The 24,730-nt window shown below is 35.0% G+C and overlaps 1 pseudogene; it reads left to right on the forward strand.

Annotated features, from left to right (window-relative positions):
* LOC109376088 (vesicle-associated membrane protein-associated protein B/C-like) overlaps positions 1-24,106 on the forward strand; it is a 57,829-nt pseudogene extending 33,723 nt beyond the window's left edge.
* Positions 24,107-24,730: the final 624 nt, after the last annotated feature.

Here is a 24,730-nt window from a genome sequence, read left to right on the forward strand (position 1 = left end):
GAAGAGCCTCTGGATATAAGTGAGAAGGGAGGAAGTGGGACTGAGGATGTGGAAAGAAGAAAGTGTACCTAACGGCTATTGAATGTTACAGGAAAATGGATTCAATTACTTCTGACATTTAGGAAGAATGTTTTCCAATTTTATTTTTTTAATACATGAACAGAGTGTGTTTCAAATAAATTTGTCTCACAGCCTTGTGTGTGTGTGTGTGTGTGTGTGTGTGTGTGTGTGTGTGTGTGTTAGGTGAATTTATATGGAAATAGCCTTCATTTGTGTATGTGTTTGTGTTGTGGGGGGTTGCTGTGCTCTTAATCTTCTGGGGAGTTAAGGAGGTAGACAATGGAGAGAGAGGGTGAAGGACTGAATCCACTAGTGCATTTTTTCCTTTTTCGGCCCTAAGGAATGATAATTATATGCTTATATAGGTTCACATTTTTGGCAATTAATCTTCATTTTTTAGCATAACTTAAAGTCAAAACCAAATTTGAAAACTAGAAGTATTGGCAAAAAGTATCCTAAATTATGACTACAGTGATATTTCTGTGGGTCATATGTCCTTTGCTAATTTCAACAGCATTGCAAAAAAAATATGCAATCAAACATACAGTGCTGCCAAGTTTTTTTAAAAAATAACATTCCATTGGCTACTTTTAATAAGGGAGAGAAAAAAGCCTTCAGCTTTAAATCCCACAAGTATCAGCAAATTCCCTTTTAACAGTTATATATTAATTCAGGGAATATTTCTAAACCATAATTTTATTTGATATTTTATACAGCTTAATTAGACCAGGAACAATTTTTTAAAAAGTGATATATAGATATTTAAATATAGATAAACTGTATTATGTACATATAATAATGTATACATACAGTATGGTACTCAGTGATTGCTCAGTGAAAAGTTAGATAATTGAGTGTTAAAGGGTTGTGGTTAGAAAAAAAGCTCAAATATTTGGAACAAAAATTGGCTCATATTTTGTGTATTTGATTTAGAAGATTTCTTTGTTTCAGATGTATTTTTTAACATATGCTCAAGTAGATAATTTTTTCATATGTTTTAAGATTGATGACCACGCCTGTAATTCTTATATAGGTTTCGAAAGATTTTGAGTTATATACACAGGAAAAACAAAGGTTGCCTCAGCAGAGGATAAGTTGTTTGTTGTTCCATCTTAAATACAGAGAATACTGTTCATTTTCCAGTATATATTTATAAAGTCACTCTGGTAGATAGGGTATTTCTTGCATATGAAAATGTTCATTGTTTTTTCAAAATGGTCTCAAACACTAATACATTATCTAACTATTATGATCCATACATTATTTTCATGGTCATGGTAGTCCTAAGGCTATTATATGATACATTTACATAAATAATTAGAAGGGAGATTTCAAAAAAACACAGCTATTTATTGTAATAAATTCTAAAGTCTTCTTGATGAGATAAGAGTTCTTGTAGGTGTAAAAGGCTGAATTTAAATATTTCCAAATACCACTTGAAAACCTCTGGAAAAGATAAAATATTTTGTTGGAATGAAACAATCAACTCAGTAATGCATTGTTCTTTCCATTTTTCTGAGTGATCTATGATCTGCACTTACACTTTTTTATATTTTGACAATTTCCTATTTTTAGAAATGTAATAAATCAGTGTCATACCTAACCAATATGAAATATTCCAACTTTGTAACCACATGATTCTTTTCAATTAATTATCTAATAAGTTAGAACTGTTGAAAATGCAGATATCAGTAAGCTTTCCAATTTAGAATCCAAGCTGCTTCCTAGGGACTAGGATTTATTCTAGCTTTTACATTGTTATTCTTCTCTTTCTCCAACTGGAAGGGATGAATAATAGAGATTTAGGCTTGAAAATTTTGTCCCATTAGTCACTCTTTGTTCTTTATTTTCACAGGCAGAGTTACATGAACTTTATTTTGTTACCTGTCTTGTCTCCCAGTTTTTATAGCTGGGAATGCAAAAGAACCAAGGGGCAGTGTATCTTGAGAAGAAGATGGATAATCGTGCTTGTGTTGATTATGAAAGAGTGCTGTAGCTGCCTCACAGAGGAGCGGAGCTGGGCTGCTGGGGAGACTCCTCCTCCTGCTGTTAATAATACTAATGTAGAGAGTTCTGGTGAGGATATTCAACACCTTATGTGTAGTAGGTTCTAATAAAAGTCACTTTCCTCCCTAGTCCTCACAGTAGTCAGGCACCGCTAAACTAGATTGCAGGCCCTGAATATGAACTAGTAGATGCTTATCAGTGAGTGAGTTACTATTTTCAAGTAATATATTTTAAGTGATGACTTCTGAAAGTATAATCCTTTAGGTAGAAGGAATAGTCCTCTTGTGAACATGGTAACTTGATTGCAGGTCAGCAGGGTCAGAGGGCATTCTGGTGCTAATTGTTTGCATCATATCACGCCATATCAGACACCACCCACTCTGACTGACAGGTGATGCTGAAGAAGAAAAGCGAGTTCCATTCCCAAGAATTCATCAGAGAGAATTTTAGCTTTCTTTGCCACTTTTATAGCTTGAAATGTTTGAGTGTTTAATGAAATGTTTGAGTTCATATGTCTTTCACAAATATATGATGTTCCTTTAGTCATTTCTTTGCAATGACTTACAACTTAGATCCTCTCCAATGAGAAAACTGCAAATCTACAGTTTAAATTTCATCTGCCCCTGACTTCTCATCCTGGAGAGAGAGAAAAATGAACTTATTAGGTCAGAAATATTTTAGGATATTTTAATATTTGGTATTTTGTAAGGTTTTAACTAATTGTATAGTCTTCAATAAAATGCTACAATGTGTCACCCATTGTATAGTATATAGCAAATTATCATTCATTTGGTGTCAAGGTTGCATAATTGATATGTTTGTGACTGTTCACTCACTGCTTACACTGGTGGTTCTAAAACAATGTGACAAGGGTGATTATGTTCTGGTTTTTGTTTGTTTATTTGTTGTTTTTATCATACTTGAGATACATAAACAGGTCTTATATAGAAAACAACAACAACAACAACAAAGACAATAACAACCAGCCAAAGCAGTCAAGCAAGAGCTCTCTGCTCATATAGCACATAGTAACTAGGGTTGATGTTTTCTTCATAAAGAATATAGTTGAGGTAATCATTAAAATTGCTATGAACAGTAGTTTTTCAAGGTCCAATTGACGTTCTGTAAATGTATTATTTTAAAACCTATTGTTATTTCACCTGAATTCAGGCCTTTGTGAAGCAAACATGGAACTCTATAATGTCTAAAGGACAGCAACTTAATGATAAGGGTTTCACATAGTCTTTGGGGGGAGGGGGGAAAAACATTCATTGACCAGGGATATACAAAGGATTTACAAGCAATGCTGACGGTATTTCTGATGATACTGATGAAGGTGAGGAACATAAATTTTTGTGGCACTAATTTCAACAATTGTGGAACTTTCTCTGATGGTGCTCAGCAACACAAGTTTAAAGCTTAACTGCATTAACAAGGCACTGTGTCATCAAGAGTAAACTGTGCTGATAAACAAAATGGTGGATTCAGCTCTAGTTGAGTCACTTTCCTGCTGGAGTACCTGTTTTGCTTTCCGCAGCTCACCAAATAAACTTAAGTCCTTAGGGTGGTATTCAGTGCACACAGCTCCCTGCCACTCTCCTGTACATGAACATTGTCTTCATCCCATTCCTCTCTTAGCAATGATTATTTTCCATTCTGCTTGCCACTCTCTTGGTTGAATGGAGCTACTCCAGCTCCATGGAGAAGCCCTTTTTTTCTAGTCTTTATATTTTTTACTCATATGGGTAAAAGATACATCTGATAAAGGACTGTTATCAAAATATACAAAGAACTCTTAAAACTCAACACTAAGGAAACAACCCAGTTACATGGGCCAAATACCTAAACAGACACTTCTCCAAAGAAGATATGCAGACATCAAATAGACATATGAAAATCATGTGATCAGGGGAACAAAAATGAAAACAATAATGAAATATCACTGCAGTCTTATTAGAATGGCCAAAATCAATATAACACTGACAATACCGAATGCTGATGAGGATGTGTGGAAACACGAACTTTCATTCATTGTTGATGGGAGCGCAAAGTGGTACAGCCACTTTGAAAGACAGTTTGTTAGCTTCTTACTAAACTAAATATACTCTTAGTATATAATCCAGTAACCATGTTCTTTGGTATTGACCCAAAGGAGTTGAGAACTTATGTCTGCACAAAAAACTATACACAGATGTTAAAAGCAGCTTTATTCATAATTACCAAAACTTGGAAGCCAACAAGACGTGCTTCAGTAGGTGAATGGATGTGTATATAAACTGTGGTACATCCAGAGAATGGAATATTAGTAAGCACTGAAAAAGAAATGGACTATCAATCCATGGCAAGGCATGGAGAAACCTTAAATGCATATTATTAAGTGAAAGAAGTCAATCTGATAAAAACTATATATTGTATAATTTCAAGTATATACCATTATGGAAAAGGCAAAACTGTGGAAATAATAAAAAAGATAAGTGTTTGCAAGGGGTTGAGGAGGTTGTAGAGGGATGAGTTGGCAGAGAACAGAATTTTTAGGGCAGTGAAAATACTCAATATGATACCATAAGGGTGGATAAATATCATTATGCATCTGTCCAAACCCATAGAATGTATACACCAAGAGTGAATTCTATTATAAACTATGGACACTGGGTAAATATGATGTGTCAGCATAGGTTCATCAATTATAACAAATGAACCCCTTTGGTGGGGGATGCTGATAATGGGGGATGCTGTACATGTGTGGTAGCAGTGGGTCTGTGGGAAATCTCTCTACCTTCTTCCCAATTTTGCTGCGAACTTTAAAACTGCTCTAAAATACAGTCTTAATTTTTTTTTAAAGTGAAAAAAATGGGCACAGGATCTGAATAGAAATGTTTCAAGCTCTTTTTTTTTTACAGTCCTTAAATGTTGTCATCCTCAGAGATCAGTCTCAGTGTCTCTTCCTTTTCCTACCTCTGGGAAGATTTTAACCCCTGGGAGGTTTTCTGAACTATCTAGTTTCCAATACAGACTGATAAATTCTAACATCTACATCTTTTGAGATATATATGTGTGTGTGTGGATAGATATAGATATAGGTATAGATATAGATATAGGTATAGGTATAAATATAGATACAGATACAGGTATAGGTGTAGATAGAGACAGAGATAGAGATAGAGATAGAGAGAGATATTCTATTCTGAGGTGAAATTATCACTTGAATATTCATAAGGAAACATCAATTTGAATACTTCAAATACTCCTCTTTCTTTCCCAATCTGTTTTTACTTTAGTATCCCCTTTTTTAACAAATGGCGCTACCATCAAGTCGTGACTCGAATCAGGATCTTGGGCAGTCTCTCACAATTGCTTTGTATGCACAGCCAGGCTCCAATTATCCCATATTCAGCCAACTGCTTACACTGTCCTTTACCCCCTAAATATCCCTAGATTATGCATACTTTCCCCCATTTTTCAAACCATCATGCTAGTAGTAGTCTGAAATATTAAAATGTGCTCCTACCTCTCTCTCAGCTCTATATAATTGGTAGACACATTGCTCTCCCCTAAAAATAAAATGAAATGAAGTCTGGTAATCACTTCCTGGGTATAAAGTGCCTCCTTCATTGGTACTCCCACACCTTTAGGACAGTTAACCTTCCTGGCAGTGGCTTGCAATGTCTGATGTAATCTGCCCATCTCTGTAAGTTGTCTGTCTCCATGCTAGCTTTCTGTACTGTAGCCAACTAAATCACTTAGGTTGTTGAGCTTCCATGCATCCTTTTGGCACTGGCTTTACCCACACTATATGTTTACTCTCCTCCCCAAAGTCACCTGGCCAGCTTTTGTATATCATTTAAGTGTTTCTTGAGTCCAAAACTCATGCTTTTACATTCAGAGCTGAGCACAGAATCTGGAACACAGTAGGCGAACATATTTCATGTTCAAGTCTCAATAAATATCTATTGAGTAAGTTTTCTTGGCTCACAGTGTCATACAAGGCTCTCATTAGACTTTTCTTTACATTTAAAATTGTATATGAATATTGCCTAATCAGTATATATCCAAATATGTGGAATTGTATTTCTGCAGTCTTGCTCGTTTGACCTTCTTGGGTTATCCCCCTGCAAGTAGGTTTAAGGACTTATTATTTTATAAATACTATTATTCTAACTTCTAATGCTAATAGCAACAGTAATATAATATACATTATAACATCAACAAATATTCAGTGAGTAATTATTATGTGCATGATTTTTTGTGGTAGAATTATGTTGTGTATTCCTTTACACAAATACAATGGATGTAATACTGATGTGTAATTTAAAAGATTGAGGGAATAGCACTAAACAGCCTCTAGAGAGATACATTTAATAACTGAAGTGTCAAGTTGGATTTTAATGCTCATTTTATTTTGTTTAAAAATTTTACACTTATAATCAGTTCAATTAGTATTTGTGCAATTAAAAGAAAAGACAAAACACAAACAGGACAGCCAATGAATTGAATAATATATCCTTGGTTTTAGAATTAAAAAATAAACATATTTAGGATAGATAGAAAATAGGAAACATCTGGGAAATGATAAGAAGCTTTCCATCATTAATTTAAAGCAATATTTTTCCAGAACTGTGCTAAATTTTTATATTAATTTATTTAAATTTTATTCTATGAGGTAATTCCATTGTTAAGAAGTGTGTTCAAGTTTAGGTAACCTTTAAAAGCATAAATTAAGAGCTGTAGCTAGCTCTTTTTGTTGTCATAGCTCTACCCTGTAACCATTAAACTCAAGAGATACAGGAAACTTTGCACAGAACTGAGCAGAAAAGAAGGAAAACAAGCCTACCCATTACATTTTCAGAAACCCAGATCAAGGCAGCCCAAGCCCTCTGTTGGTAGATGAGAAGAAACTGTTCTAACAACCCGTTGTCAGTACAGCACAACTTCACCCTCAGGGGCACAGGAAGGTTGACTTATGTTTAAAACATATAAACAAAACAAAACAAAAAATGAGTTGAGAATAAATAAATGAAAAATGAAATAATTTACCTTTAGAAATAAGGGATTTAAACTTAAAAGAAATGATAAGTTAAGTCAGATAAATTCTCTAAAAATCCATACCTTGATGTGTTTTTTCCACCCTTATTACTAACAGATGTGCAAATAAAGTAGGCCGATAACAAGGTAGCCGATTTTTCTGTCTCAGTCCATTCTATATTTCTTGGTATTGATTACCTTGACTGTGTTCTGCCAGTCAATATTATTGATTCACATTGTGAGTAGAAAAATAATTATCTGTGACAGTAAATTCTTTGTTAAAATATCTGACTGAAAGTATTTCAATATCAATTATAATCTATGGTAAATTCCTTCTTTTATATATTTACATCAATTTTTTTTTCATTTCTATAATTTTTGAGGCTATAGAATAACTGCATTCCTAACCTTCTCAGCATCATTTTCTTTATGATCTAGAATTTGCATTTGTAGCTTTAGTTATTAATTTGTAATGACTGCACTTAATTAACTGAAATAGTTTAAAACTCAGAATTAGTCCACATAAGTTAAGAGGAGCATGTGCTTTAAAAGATGCTATATTTGCAGAAATAAAAATGTGTAAAGTGATCTATTTAATTATTGAATTTTCATTCACTGTGTTTTATACATGAGCCATACTTGTTTTGGAAAATGCATTTAAATTCAAATGAATTAAATATAATAATTTTTGAAGACCTATTTGTCTTCCTGAGAAGTCACTATTTACATGGATTTTAATGATTTAAAAAAAATAAATCTCAAACAAACAAGTAGCCTCATTTTCTTGTTTGGCACAGACTCTGCTATTTAAAATGTTTGTTTAAATAAAGCCCTTAGTTACCCACAGGAAACTGCCAAGAGATTACCTAAATCATTCAAAGTCACATTCATTAAATTGTATCTACATGTCATTCTAGTATATTTACTTTTATAGAGAAAAATCCAAATGACATGATTCTTTTATTCAACATTTCCTCAGAAGATTCTGAGTATAGTCACTTTGGTTGCTCAAGGTTTGACTGCCATGTAAATGGTACCTATTCATTTTATTGTTCACTGATGGAGCAACTTTAGCATAATTCAGAAATTAAATCTTGGAATTATTCTATTATTATATTTTAAAAAGTCAGTTTGAAACATAAGCTGTATGTATTTCTAATTATTAGGTATGTCCTCAGTATATAAAATTACATTATTTTTTTCTTAAATGAGGAAATTTAAATTATAGTTTTTTTCAGTTCTACCATTTAACTTAAAAAGTATTTTAATTTAAAATTGATTTCCTCTGTTGTATAAATTATGCTAGTATTATCTTATAAAAATAATATTAAATATCTTATGTTATCAAGCTAATCACTTTTGACTTGGCTTATTTCTCGTGTTCTATTTAATATGGTGATTTCTTCAAAATCTGATTATGTGTTTTTTCAGGAAATCAAAAGAGCACTGTTGCTTTACATGTACTTCCTAATTTATAAGGATATACAACAACAGAACAGATGAAAACAACCATAAAGTGATATACATGAAATATACATAAAGCTTCCTCTTAGCATTTAATTTTAAATTTTCACGTCTCATACATCTGATCTTTAGATTTTGGCACCAGTAGTTGGGCAAAATGGACTATTTGGATTGGTCAGGTGACTGTTCTGATACATATCTAGATAGTACAGATATTTTACTAGTCTGTATATATTTTAAATATCAACTCTTCAAATAATACATAGCAAATAAATCCATAGAGGTATTTTTACTGTTTAAAAATATAAATCAGTCACAATAGCAATCCAGTCTCCTGTTTGCATTTTTTTTTTTTTAAGATTTTTATTGGGGAACTGAGGGATGGGAACAGCACTGGGGAATTGGGGGAAGGGAAACAGACAAGTTGCTGTCTTTTTGTACTTCAGTCTAGTTGTAGAGGACGTTGCTTCACTGGCCCAAGTTGGCACCATCATTGCGCTCTTCCCGGGAGAGGCAGATCAGTCGCCGGCTTCTGGACGGCCACTCACTGCAGCTGCTGGCTGCTCACGCTGGCTGCTGGCTACACATGGTAGCCCATGGCAGCCCACTGCAGCAGGGGCTGCAGCCTACGCCGACACCGGGGACTCATGGCAGCCCAGCTCCAGGTTGAACTGTTGTTCAGCATCTTAGCTGTAGAGGGCAGTGTCACTGGTTCTCATATGTGGGATCCGAACCGGGGCCCTCTGGCGTCCCAAGCTAGCTCTTAACCAACGCACCACTCAGCTGGCCCCTGTTTGCATTTATTGAGCGCTGGTCCACACCAGGTTCTGTGCTAAATGCTTTTTGTTCATTATTATTTAAATCTTCACAACTACTCCTTGCCACTATAGTTATCCCTTTTATGGGAAAACAGAAGCACCAGGTATTATGTAAATTTTACAGAATTACATAGATAATAAGCAGGAAGTTGAAACTCTAATCCACCCTTGTTTGCTATCAAAACCATATTGTATAATCCCAGACTACACTGCCTCTTAAAACATGTGAAATGCATTCTTATCTCCTTAAAGTAAAATACAGTTAGTTTAATTCAGAATATTAATTGTTCTTGATTAATGGAATATAATATTTAAACCATTTAATGGTGATTGACATAATTCATTGAAATCAATTCTATACAATTATTCTGATCTAAGCTCCAAAACAGTTACTTTATTTCCTATGTTAAAATATTGCAGAGATAGTAAATAGTCATTATTTTGTGATCTACAGAAGTGAAATCAATGAACCAAAAAGTAGTTGTAGTTCTGTTATCTACTTGGCTTTACTTGTAAACATGTGTGTATTTTTAAGTAATTATTTATTTGCTCTTCATGCTGTGGCAAATATAGAAACTTTAGAGAAATTAAGACATATAAGTTGTTTTGGGACTTCTAATATAATACTCTATCAATATGGTGATGAAATCTTTTTTTTTTATTAAAATTCATTGGGGTGACAATGGTTAATAAAATTACAGAGGTTTTAAGTATAATTTCAGGAAACATTGTGTGTTGTGAAAGTTTATTTATTTTTATATTAATTAGAATGGTCTGTCCAAGTACTGCTTTGAGCTAATACAGTAGTCCCCCCTTATCTGCGATTTTGCTTTCTGAAGTTCACTTACCTGTGATGGTCAACTGCGTTCAGAAAATAATAAATAAAAAATTCCACATCATATCAATAGTAGCCTAATGCTACATCACAATGCTGTCATTCGCCTCACTTCATCTCATCACATAGGCATTGTGTAATCTCATATCATCACAAGAAGCATGAATACAGTGCAATAATATAGTTTGAAAGAAAGAGACCACATACATATAACTTTTATTACAGTGTATTGTTATAATTGTTCTATTTTGTTATTGTTGTTAATCTCTTATTATTTTTAATTTATAAATTAAAATTAATCATAAGTATGTATGTATGTTTAGAAAAAATGTAGCAAATATAATGTTTGGTACTATCTACAGTTTCAGGCATTCACTGAGGGTCTTAGAACATATCCCCCTGCAAAGAAGGGGTAACGACTGTATTGATTTTCTGAGTTTTGGTTTTATGGTGTCCATCTTTAATTAAAAAGTAAAAAATAAAATTATAGATATTGTTAATAAACATTATAAAATGTCACACATATTTAACACTAGAAGCATATATTAATAAAAATTAATAATAGTGAAAAATCTGAATTTGCAATCCTGTATTTCATGAACAAAAACTGAAAAGTGGAAGTAATTAAGGGGTGAGTGAAAGCAAGCTTGTTTCTCTGTCTTATATAATTGGCTGGTCATAGGATGTACAAATATAGAGAGAGTTTATTTTCTTTCAGATTCAAACCAGAGAAATATAGTTTTCAGTATTGTGATATAAATTAAAAACATTTAGTTTTGCCAAATGTTATGTTCCAAACAGGATAATAGGGAAAATGCACTTCACATTTAAAATAAGTTAAAAAAAGTTTTAAAAAACCAGAAAGTCTAAAGATAACCAAAGAAAGACCATATTTAGTGCATGTGACAGTAATTATATACTAACATTAGAAACTGAAGTTAAATTCTCAAATCTTGTTTAAAAACAAAGTTAATTGATTTTTAAGAGGCACATAAAAATGTAATGGTGTAGTTTAAAAATCAAAACATGAATATAGATACACAGATAAACATATAAAAGCAAGAGGCATTACAGTTCTAACAATAACTTTAACCAAATAGAACACTGTAAAATAATGAAAACAATGTAAAAATCAATATAGCATTTATGCATCAAAATACACATTACATAAAATGGCTAAGGATAAACAAGTTCAAAAGGTTATTAAAAACAGAATTTTACTGTGAAATTTTAATCATCTCTCTCTCTTCAATATCAAGTTTACAAAAAAGTATTTTTATATAGCTATGTATGCTTATATCTTATATTATTATCATCATTATTATTAAGGGTAGTTAATAGTTGGACATTACATTTTATAATCAGAAGGGAGATAATCTTTATTCTTTTCAAATTCCAAGTTACTATTTAAAAACAAGTATATTCAACCACAATTAAAACTTCCATAATTTATAAATAATAAAAATATATCAGCTGTGTTTTATCATAATATTATAACACTATAGTTTAATTTTAAATAATAGCAAAAGGAATACAACTACAAAGGAAAATAAAATTCACAAATTAAAGAAATACTAATAGGTAGAAACAAAAATGATAGAATGTGTAAATTGGTGATAGAAAAAGACTATCTAAGAAAATTTATGGAAAAACATATTAATATTTGATTTTTAAAGTTCATAACTTTAAAAATTTATATCATTAAAATGAAATATTAAAACCAAATCATCTCAGCTGTGGCTACATATTAGATTCATATGAAGAGTGCCACCTGAGGCTGGTTAAATTAGAAACTGGCAATGGATCTTAGCATATGTAGTTTTTATTGTTGTTGTTTTTTATAAATGCCAAGGGTGATTCTACTATATAGCAAAGGTTAAGTAAAACCAATCAAATCATCATAATAATAAGACACATCAGACTTGTGTCTCCTTCAAAGAAAAATAATAAGATATCCTGTATAGCACATGGCATAATGATTCTACCTTCTAAATTTCCAGAGTGATTTTCTACAGATTCAAAAGTTACGGGGCATAGTGTAAACAGTACTTAGAAGTAAATTTACAGCAGTAAATACTGAAATTAAAAAGTCAGAAAGAGCTCCAATAAATAACCTAACCTTTCACCTTATGACACTAGGAAGAGAAGAGCAAATTAAACCTAAAGCAAACAGAGTAAGGAGATAATAAAGATTATGATGGAAATTCATGAAATAGAGAATTGAAAAACAATGGGGGAAATCCAAAAAACCACAAATTCTTTGAAAATTCTTTGAAACAAATGAACAAAATTGACAAACCTTTAGCTAGACAGACCAAGAAAAAAGACTTAAGTTACTAAAAGCATGAATGACGACCTAAGCGTCATGGCGGAATGAGAAGACCTCTTTGTATCTTTCCTTAAATTTACAAGTCAGGCATCTATTATCCAACAAAGGCTCCTTTGCTCAACACACAAACACACCTGAGAGATCCATGCATTGGTACATCTGAAGATGGGTGTATCAGAACTCCTAGTGGAGGTGGAACAGAAGAAGAAAAAGGGATGGTGCCCACTGATGCAGTTTGGCATCTGCTGGGCCCCAGCTAACATAAGCAGTGATGGAGGAGTCAGTGTGCGGCCTCCACACTATGGCTCAGTGAAGGGTAAGAGAGGCAGAAGCAGCATTGGTGCCCGAAGCATTTGGCTCTTTTTCCTCCACAGTGAGGCAGAATCTGGTAACAGCAACAGAAACTTACATTAAAAAAAAAAAAATCATAATAAGATATTAAAAATAATGTGAAAACCTAATTTAAAGTAGAGGCATAATAAAAGCAAAGGATGAATTTATTAGAAAACATAAAATAATATAATTGAAAAATAAATCTACAAGCTTTTCATAAAAAGATCAATGAAACAGATAAATTAATCAAGAATCCAGTTAATAAAAAGAGAAAATGATAGTTGAAATATAAAATAATATCAATTAGTCAAAAGGGATATTATACTAATAGATTTCATAAAGGCCTTTAATAAAATCCACATATTTCTGATTGTAAAAGTAATTTTTTGTAAAATATTAGCATACATGTATTTATTAATGTAGTAGTTAAAAATCAACAAACAAAAATAAATAATGTAAATATTTACCAATTCGAAATGAATTTTTAAAAATCCTTCACGGTTCGAGGCCAGCCCGAGCTGAGCAGCCGCTAAGCTGCCAATAGGTAGCAGGATGGCTCAGCTAAAAAAAAAAAAAAAAAATCCTTCAAAATATCAACTACAAAGCAATAAAAATCAGAAGAAATGTTCAAGAATTGTGTAAATGAAAATATAAAATTTTATTTCAAAACCAAAGAAAACCTGAATAAATTGAGTACTCCTTTGTTCCTGGATAAGTAGGCTTAATTTTCAAAGAAATGAATGCTTTCTCAAATTAATTTATAAACTTTACATAATGAGATAATTGTATAAAATTAAATGAATTCAAAATTCCATCTGAAAATAGTGAAAAAAAATGAGAACACATGATATTTATTTTTTTAAAAGAAGAATAAGATGGGAGGACAGGTACTCTTGCATATTAAACACATTATCAAAATACAATAAGAACAACAAGGTGGTAATGTGTGAAAAATGCATGCTCATTAGAGCAGAGAAAAAGTACAGAGTGGATGTCATTTGTGGAGCATGATAAAGTTGGCAACTGAAATCAGTGAGGAACCTTAATAAAAATGTATGTTCTTTGGGCCGGCCGAGTGGCTCATTGGTTAAGAGTTGGCTTGGGAGCATGAGCTCTGAGCATCAGGGCCACAAGTTCGGATCCCACATGGGCCAGTGACGCTGTGCCCTCTACAGCTAAAATGGTGAACAACAGTTTGACTTGGAGCTGGGCTGCTGTGAATCGCTGGTGATGGCGTAGGCTGCAGTGGGCCTGTAGTGGGCTACCATAAGCTACTGTGAGTGGCCAGCAGCCAGCATGAGCTGCTGGCAGCCGGTGTGAGCTGCCGTGAGCCGCTGTGAGCTGCCATCCAATGGTGGGTGACCGATCTGCCTCAGCCGGAAAGAGCACCATGATAATACCAACATGAGCCAGTGAAGCAACGTCCTCCACAACTAGACTGAAGAACAAAAGGACAGCAACTTGTCTGCTCCCCTTCCCAGATTTCCTAACGCTGTTCCCTCCCCCAATTCCCCAATAAAATCTTTTAAAAAAAATTGTTTTTCTCTTATATATTAAATTCCATGTGAGTTATACATATGATTATAAACATTTACAAAATGAATATAAAGAACATATTGGAAATATTTATCTGATCATCGTTGGGAAATAACTTCTAATCATCAAAGCAAGAGTAGTTTATGATTCCACTTAAGAACGTAAAAACTGATAAGAGAGATTCACTCCCACCCTAACAAGATGAAGAGATAATTTAAATGCATAATTCCATAAAGCCAATCAATGAACTCAGTCACAAGCCAACCAATTGAATTTGAAAGCATGACTGGCCTTTCAGAGAAAAGACAGGACACAAGAGAAGTCTTTGCCTTTTGGAGAACATAGAGGCAGAGGTGGCAGTCATAACAAGCAGTATGATTTATTTCACTGTAGGGAATGGGCATAAAAATACAATTTCATAAGTGCTATTAATATATACGAGTTTCCATAAGAAAACAGCTAAATGCCCAGGAAATGAGAATTCACAAAGGATATGAGACTTTTAAAGGTCAGGATTCAGTTACAGAGAACAAAACACAGCCTGCCTAGATTAAACAGAAAGAGCCTTGATCCTGTATACTTAAGTCACATGCTAAATCTTTAGGAGAGCTGACGAAACAAGTTGGGCTTTTAGAAGTGGCCCCCAAAGCCATACTCCAGATCTGAGCCACTTGGAGAACCGCATCTCCTTCTATGATCAGGACCAGCCTGACTGGAAAGTTGCACGGGGAGCTGCTGGCACTAACAGTTCACCACTCTGCAGGCAAGAAGCAGGCAGGAATTGATTAGTATAGCAGTGAGCATCATCCACACCAGCAAATCCAATGTCCCATACCTGTGACAGCCATGAAGCCAAAAAGCATACATTGCAACTACTGCTAATGTTACCCAAGGAGAAAGAATTCCACCCAGATCTTATTTACCAGTGAAAACTGGAAAAGGAAGTAAAATCTGTGTCTCCCTTCTGATGTCAAAGTACCTCTGATAGATAGATCCCACATACATCCCTTCTAGCCACATTCCTGGCTGCAAAAGAGTTTAGAAAACGTGGTTTTTAGCTTGCCACTCTCTGGGGAGGAGGCTTTTCCATTAGAGGGAGGTTTCATTGTTTGTTTAGCACCTTTTCTCCATAGACACTATCATATGTTTGCACTGGGCCTTAAAGAGCAAATAGGAATGTGCCAGGAGGGGAAATTGGAAGGAAATCTTAAGTAGAGGAAGAAAAGCTTGCAACAGTAAAGAAGGAAACTAAAAACAAATTGGACTTTTTTCTCAAGAAGCATAAATAGATTGGGTGACTGAAAATGTTCGGGTGGGTGGGGGATGAAAAGATTTTGGGTACCATTTTTTAGTAACTGGGTTTTGCTTTAGGAGAATGGAGATCTTATGTAAGTCATTAAACTTTAAAAAGTGCTGAATCCTACTTTAAAAAGAAAACTTATGCATGCAGTACTAAAGATCAAAGGAATTTTAGTGTTATTAATGTTCTTCTCACAAGGATCTTGATATACTCATGTATATTTTGAACTCCCCAGCATGAAATCCAGGCTTCCATGGAGAAAGAATGTCACTCATATGTCTGTACCTGGCCTAAGTGTCATTAATGACCAATATATAATTTTGAAAACATCAACAATAAAAGCCTAAAACTGAATGTAGGCTTACCCAACCTAATATGGGATGTGTGTGTGTGTGTGTGTGTGTGTGTGTGTGTGTGTGTGCTTTGTATTAAATGAGCTCAGAAAAGAGAATCATAAACCAGTTAGAAAAATTCCTTAGGAAAACAAATTTGGGAATTACTGAGTTAAACACATCCTCATGGTTTACTGAAATGCTCTGATTTTATAAACGAATGTGCAATTTGAATCTTCATGTCGATGACATTATGCATTGTTTTTCACAATTATTTGACAAGAGAAATATACTTTCTTACAGCATTTTGGAGAATTAGTGTTTCACAGAACAGATTTTAGATATACTTGACAAAGTCACTGAATTTCTCAATTATTTCCAGACTCCTTGGGAAATAATATGTTTCAAAAATTTGGGTTAAGTCATCATTTAGTTTATCTTTGGATATTTGTGTTCATTTTTAATGTGCTTCCCTTGAGCATTTACAAAACTAGGCAGTTCTTAACTTGGCAGCTGGAAGAGAAAGATAGCATACACAAATGTATATATTTTATTTTTTAAAATATCTTTTATTCATTCTCTTTACACCTCCCCACATAACAAACATCTTTTTCTAAGAAATGGAATGACTTGTAAAATTTGCAGCATTTATTCTCTCTTCTTATATTTACTTACTAGGATTTTAAAAAAAAGTGCTGTAAATGGCTGAGAGCTAGGAAATTGGACAAATGAAACAAAAATTTTGAAAACCCGTAGGTGGAATTTGCTCCTAATTATTTTGAATCATTAAGAATCCTAATTTAAATATATGGAAATGAAGTAGAGTTGATATTTCAGCAAGTGTCAAAACAAAACTGCTAAATATGAAGTTGACAAAGATATACAAGTAAGGAACCTTTATTCAAGGTTATCGCAATAGGGTAAAGAGGCCAGAATTCAATCTGAAATAAACTTCACTTGAAACCATGGGCTCCAGACCTTTGAAGAGCTAGGTGGGAAAGATCATAGGACATCTCTTTTTGATAATTGGCTTTACTAGGGGAAAAGTAAACTTTATCTTATTTTCATAATAGGAGGTAGTTTTACAACTTGGAGTCAAATCATTCTGACAAAGTTAGGCTCCTGTCTTCCCACAGAAATTGGGAGACAGGGGTTCTCTCTTCCTTGACGATTACATTTCAAAGGGATGGCTCCCAGGTCCTTGAGAAAGACATTTGCAGGTTGTAAAACTTACAAAAGAAGCCTTTAAAAGGATTTACATCTAAAGAGGCAGTGAAAGGATTTATAGTTAAATGCTTTCTAAAGTAAATGTTCTAAGAAAAAAGGAGGTCAGGGGTCTGTAGTCAGGAAGAAGCCTGTCTCAAGTTTCGTCAAGCAGAGGGGAAGGTTAGGCTGTCTTGGGCACAAAATAGAAGAGATGTTGGGTGTGAAATTTGCTGGACATTTTCACAATATTAAGTTTTAAGTGTATGTATCGCCAGATACACAGATCAGGAGAACATCTCTTCTTCGGGACTGGGCTAAACCAGCATTTTTACTATGTCTCTGTTTCCAAAGAAGTCTGTTCACTGAAAAGCAGAGCAGCAAGGGACACACTTTTATGCCTCTCCTTTGAAATTGCTCTCTGAAAAAAAATTTTTTTAAATGTGAGAACCATCATAATCCTAAAATACCTATTGCAGAGGAAAAAATAGCTACACATTAATACTTAACACTTTTATATTTTAAGTTATGTAATAATGTGTTCACAGTAGAAAATATATATAAAATGGATTTTTTTTCCTTTCTATTATTTACTCTAGTTTCCTAATTTCCCCATGCCTAATTAGCCAATCATTACAAACAAGGGCATGTTTCATGGCTCTTCACATCTCCTTTATTGATACTTCCCAGCCTAAATACTTTGGGAAAGGTCTGGGTTATCTAATATGTGCTCATGTACAAGTCTGGTCAACCATCTTTTGACTTTTTTACACAACTTCTGCTGTTGAGTTTACTTTCACCTCGGCTGGGTTTCATTCACTGCACCCTCAAGGCTGATCACCTGCTGAGTGTGGGTACTATTTCACCCAGGTGCTGTGGTATTAACCAGGACTCATAGTAACATAATGATGTTCTCAAGGTGATGTTTCTGACGAACTGGTACTTCTGATTCTCTTCTTTTTTGCATAAAGTTATTTTATGCTGCATGTACTCTTATGTATGACAGAGTTGTGAGTTAACATTTCCCCATATTTATGAGTGGCTCTTCTCATAAAGACCCACAGGGAAGTCCTTGATGGGAAGAATATTACATTAATTGCACGGATATTATATTGATTGCACTTCTTAGCCTTCTTCTCTGTCTGCCCTTGAGGCTTAAGGAGTGTGTTATGCTTGTCACATGTAGCTCCCTTTTATTTCGGGATGAGTTCTTTCCAAGAGCCTCATTAGATACCTATGCACACAAATTTCTGACTGAACAACCCCACACATTTTCTTGACCATACTTAAACGTGTCTAATTTCCAGTTTAAATTTAATCTGGGATCTATAATGTTTGATTTTTGAAGTATAGATTATTTTGCTTGTTGGTTTTTTCTCTTTCTTAAGCTCCATTAATTAAAGTGTGTCAAATTGCAATCCCCCAAATGTAATCATTTTAAGTAAGCATGTAAGTTTCAGTTCTACTTTACATAAATATTACACACAATTTTCAGAAATATTTAGCACATTGATATATATTACAAGTTACAAGAAAGTCATGGCCCATGTACTACTCACCTGCATTTGCAAACTGCTGTTTCACTATTTCTTTCAACAAAATGCTATCTTGTGTCAGTCTAGGAATTTAGTTACACTAGTGAACAAAATAGACTACAACTCTTGTCCCCATGAAGAATAACATATGACAAAAAAATAAGAAAAGATTAAGAATTTGTCTTCCACATATGAGTATGTGCCAAATATTCTCTGTTGCTTCTTTTGGCCTTATTGTTTTCATAAATATTTTTATGAATACAATAAAATTTTTATTTCCTTATAATTAGCTGTGACAGCTTTTTTACTCTAAATATTGGCTCTTTCTATTTTTTCTAAATAGAAATTCTTGGTAAGGAGACAAGACAGTGAAAAAGATTTCAGATGTAAGAATCCATGCTCCACCATGAAAAACTATTTGATTACTGTGATTCTGTTTCCTCATCTGTAAAATGCAGCTAGTGATAGCTTCTTGAAAGGATTTTACAAGATTCAAGGAGCATAATAATTATGAACATGGCTGCTAATATGCCTGGGTCTTAGCACTTAATAGTATTGATTGTGTTTTCTTGTTATTCTAACTCTCAAAAATTAAATCTGGTTATTTGTGAATCAGAAACCAATCAGGATTTTACCAGATAACTGGTAAAATTTAAATAAAAATGGCCCTACCAAATTTAAATCCTGTCTTTTTCAACCCCCTTCATACTTAAATTTTGAATAAAATACCTATCACCTTATGTCCTGCGATATGTTTATTATCTCCTATCTCATGGCTCCTACTATAGTATGAAATCCTTGATGGTCATAAATATATCAAGATTATCTCTATGTTCTAAAGAGTACTCTTGGAAAAGAGTTTGTGCAAAGTACATTCTTAATAAGTAATTTCTGTGTTTCCCCCAGTAATATATATTTTAAAACCATAAAACTATGCTTTATTTGTATAGTTTATCAGGAAGAAATGATGATATTCACCTTTAAAAGATATTCTCAAATTCTGTTTTCCTCAATTTAGCTTTTAATTTTCAATATTTCCAAATGCACACAAAAATAAATCTCCTTCTTCCTGTATACCCAGGAATCTCTTAAAAATATCACTTCTGTTGTAAGGGACAACCAAGATAAATTATATTGTATTATTATGCATGACAAAGCAACAGAGTGCCCTTGGGTCCAATTCATTCAATTTCTACATGTCTTTTATGAGCTTTCTCACATAGAAGCAGGAGATTTAAATACTCAGAAAGATTTATGTATCCCAACCATATAAATTCTCTTTTTTTAAGTGGAACACAGGCTTTACCACATGCAGCCTCATCAACCATGTGTCTCAGGGGTAAATAAATCACCAAAGAGATCAAGCTGTAAAGATTTTCACTTCACTAAGTAATAGCACTCATAGGGAAGAAATTCTAAAAAGTTTCCAAATACGCCAGATGCATATTAGACCATTTAGGAGAAATCATAAGCAGTGACTCCCTCATGCCTCATTTTACTTCAGTTTAGCCAAACAGAAACCTTTCTCTGAAAAACAGGCAGTCAGATCTAGAAAGCTATATCAGAGGTTTGGATTCTATGCTTGATCCTCCTCCTGACTTAGGTCATTTCAGCAAGGTCGTTAATGATGCTATGCTCTTTATATCCCTTCCAGAAAGCCAGGATTGAGAATTGGATATCTTCCATTAAATGGACAGGAAAACAATGGAGAAGGAAGCAGGTTTCAGTTTCCTGTGAAAAAAATCACTGACGACAATAACATGAATGGTATGTAAATTTAGACCTCTTGGGCTGTCATTTAAAAGAATGAGGAATACAATACCATATTTCCCCATGTATAACATGCACCTTAATTTTGGGGCACAAAATTTGAAAAAAAAATGTATTACATAAAGTTATCAAACTCAAGTTTCATTCATCATAAAATTCATACAACTCCTCATCACTGTCAAAACTCCCAACCATTAGCTTGTCCTCATCTGTGTCTGATGACAAATCACTGTCTTCATATATTGCCTCGTCCTCAGTTCCATCTATGGCATTTGAAATGCCACACTTCTTAAATGACTTGACAATGATCTCAATCTTGATATTATTCCAGGATCTTTTCACCCAGGTACAAATTTGTCCTATAGTTGGTTTCTTCACTCTTCCTGCTGGTGTCAAATTGTGCCCAGAAGACTTCATCCATTGGTTCCATTCGTCTCTCATGGCAGCTTTGAAGGGTTTGTTAATGCTGACATCAAGTGGTTGGAACTGGGATGTCAAGCCTCCAGGTATGACGGCAAGTTTTGTTTTTTGCTCTGCAGCAATCTTCTTTGTGTTTCTTGTTATGTGTGCCCTGAACTGATCAAGCACCAATAGGGCAGGTTTGCATAAGTGCCCACCTGGTCTCCTGCTCCAAACTTTCTCAAACCAGATCTTCATCCCATCCTGATCCATCCAACCCTTGTCATGAACGTGGACAATCACTCCTTGAGGAATGTCTTCTTTTGGCATTGTTTTGCATTTGAAAATCAGTATAGGAGGCAGCTTGGTTCCGTTGGCACAACAAGCTAGAACAACTGTATAATGGCTTTTCTCATGTCCACTTGTCTTCACAGTTACAGTTTTCACCCCCTTCTTATCAACAGTTCTGTTACTTGGAACATCAAATTGAAGGGTACTTCGTCCATATTTGCAACCTGTCCCAACTCAAACTGATGTGTCTTCCAACATTGAATGACAAAACGATAAAAACTCAAGGACCTTCTGCTCATAGCTTTCAGGCATCTTTTGGGCAAATCTGGTGCATGTACACATGCTTAGTCCATTCCATTTCATAAACATGAAGCACCAATTGTGTCCTCCTTTGAAATCAGTAACTTCTTTTTCATCAGCAATTCTTCTTGCCTCATGCTGAAACATCTTTGTGGACACAGGAATTCCAATTTCTCCTTGCTCTTCAATCCATATCTTCAATTCCCTCTCTGAATCTGGACATTTTGCTGACTTGCCTCTCATGGCCTTCTTCTGCCATGGCATTTTCAGTAGGGTTTCTTCTTCCCATAACCAGTCTCAGACTGTTTTCTCAGTTGGAGGAGGACCAAACTTACGTTCAGCAGCACGATTACCATTCACTTTTGCAAACTGGATCACTTTTAACTTGAATTCAGCACTATACAAAAATCTTTTCTGAGCCATTTCTGGGCAGAATGTGGCAAAACGTAACCTACCGTAATATACTGGTAACAAGTGCGAAACAATGAGCGCAAAGACAACAAGCACGAAAAAGCGGGAAATGCAAGTAAAAAAATCTACAACCGCTGTATAAGACGTATCCAGTTTTTAGTCCCCAAATTTTTCAAAAAAGGATGCACCTTATACATGGGGGAATACGGACCTTGGACTCAAGAGTCTGAAAATACGTTAGGAAAATGTGTTAGGAAAGATTACTAAAACTGGTATAGTTGGTTGTCTTAAAGTTTCTATGATTATTTTCATTCCTGTTCGTATATTGACTGCACCTATCCTGTCTTCCAACAATGGCAACAAAAACAAAGGTTTGGGGAAAATTATTTTTTTTAAATGGATAATGGAGGGTTTAAAAAATATTGGATGTGTTAGTCTCATCATGATGTTTCACCACAACTGAGCATGACACCGGGGCATAAGAAAAAGAGAAAAAAGTATTTTCTAGATTAGAGAAAACTGGGAACCAGGGTACGTTGGCTGTGATGTCAGTTCTGAGAAGGTTCTCTTGTTTTTGCTTGAGCAGCTGCTGCACTTCCAGGAAAGCCACAAAAACATGACTGATCATTAGGAGAAGTAGCTAATATTTATACATTGGCATCATCGTGTTCTTTGACTCTTGTTACCTATGACCCAGGTCTCATTGTTACTTAAATTTTGCAGATGAGGAGTTGGAGGCTCAGAAAAGTTAAAAGAAATTATTTAAGTTTCATACCAATTATTTTTATATCTAGAATTTGGTTCTCTTAATGTCACAGTCCAAGTTGTTGCTTCATTTATTTTTTTTTTTAGCTGAGTCATCCTGCCACCTGTTGGCAGCTCAGCTGCTGCTCAGCTCGGCCGGGACTCGAACCGCTGTTGCTCAGAGCTCACACTCTTGCGTTCGGCTGGGCCTCAAGTTGTTCCTAACTTTCCAATAGCATTGTTTTTTAAAAGTCATTGAGTATATAAAGATACAGCTATAAGTGAGCAGCTATTTAGAAAATAGAAATACTAAATGTACTGACTGGCTGCTTTTGTGAAAGGATGTGAGACAGTCTATCCAACTTCAACATAATATCAAAGATGAATATTTTAAAAATGAAGTGATGAAAAAGTAGAGAAACCCCTCACCCTCCACTCCTGTGTCTGCATCTTGTAGGTCCAATCCCCAGCCAGCACCCCTCAGTGACTGCCATCCCCTTCCTCTCCCCATTTCCAAATTTAAAGGGGGCACAGCATTATTGCCTCCCTGCTATGGCCTCCACACTCGAGTAACCTCTCAGGGGTCTTCCTACCAGAGGTGCACCGCTGCTGACGAACAGGGTAAAGGTGGAGCGGGTCCTGAGCCTCAAGCCGCAGTGCCAGATCAAATTCTGAGATTCCTTTCACTGACGTTGTCACCACCAGCCTAAAGCTTGGCAACTCTGACAGACGGAAATGTGTGATTCAAAGTGAAGACCACGGCACCACGCAGGCACTGTGAGGCCCAACAGTGGGATCAGCGATGCAGAGGCCATGATTAATGTACCTGTGATGTACACAGCCTTTCCATTAGGATCCCAATAAGAAAAGTAAACACAACGTTTATGGTTCAGTCTGTGTTTGCTCCAAATGACACTTCTGATACGGAAGCAGTATGGAAGGAGGCAAAACTGGAAGACCTTATGGATTCAAAACTTAGATGTGTGTTTGAATTGCCAGCAGAAATGATGAACCACATGACGTAATGTAGAAATAAATAAAAGTATATCCACACCTGCATCGAAGACCGATTGAAACACCAACAATGTCTAAATCCCTGTGTTCTTTGGATGACACTGAAGTTAAGGTCATGGAACCATGTAAGAGGCTGCAAGGTGAAGTTTGGAGGCTACCGGAGGAGAACAAACAATTCAAGGAAGAAGATGGACTTGGGATGCAGAAGGCAGCGCAGAGCAACAGCTGTTCCTGCGTCAGCCATGGCTGGGGAAGGGCCTCAGCACGCGGCTACAGCTTGCTCTGTATGGTCGTTGTACTTTCAGGGAAGAACTCCTTGCAGAGGCAGTGTGTGCAGGATGGTCATGTCAATTGGATTGTTGGCTCAGCCATAAAAATTAAAACCCCATGTAATGGGATTTAAATTCATCATAACCATGTATAAAAAGAAATTAATATATGATGATATCTCACAGGCCTTGCCTTTAAATTACCCCTCCCTGCACATGTGAGTGTGGAAACACACACACACACACACACACACACACACACAAATATAACTGTCTTTTAGAAAGATACAAGTGCATAAAAATAATTGCGGGAAAAGAATGATATCTATTCATAACAAGGGAAACCATGATTAAATAATGGCATGGGGTATCATTTTCAACATGTGCAGCTTGGTACATGTTGTTAGAAAATTCTGTCTTAAAACTCGACACTGTTCCCTACCTATTAGTGCTGGCCCTCAGGGAGCTGGAGGCCAGCACCGTGAGGAGTGCTGTCACCTCCGCCAAGTAATCCCCTACACTTCTCACTCACTCCCCAGGATTCTTTTCCATGTTCTGCCCAGGCCATCAGTTCCTTGGGACTGATGAACAGAGTCAAGTGGAAAAGAATTGTGCTGTGGCAGCATCAGATGTGCTCTCAAGAGGGCGAGGTGTATGTTGACTGACTGACCCAACACTTTGGAAACTAAAGTCAATTCTTTGTTCTCTTAAAGGGACCAAGCTAAATTCCTGTTGGTGAATGTAGTGAGATTAAACTG

This window comes from Hipposideros armiger, unplaced genomic scaffold (assembly GCF_001890085.2).
Source record: "Hipposideros armiger isolate ML-2016 unplaced genomic scaffold, ASM189008v1 scaffold_1049, whole genome shotgun sequence".
In the NCBI taxonomy this organism is placed as follows: Eukaryota; Metazoa; Chordata; class Mammalia; order Chiroptera; family Hipposideridae; genus Hipposideros; species Hipposideros armiger.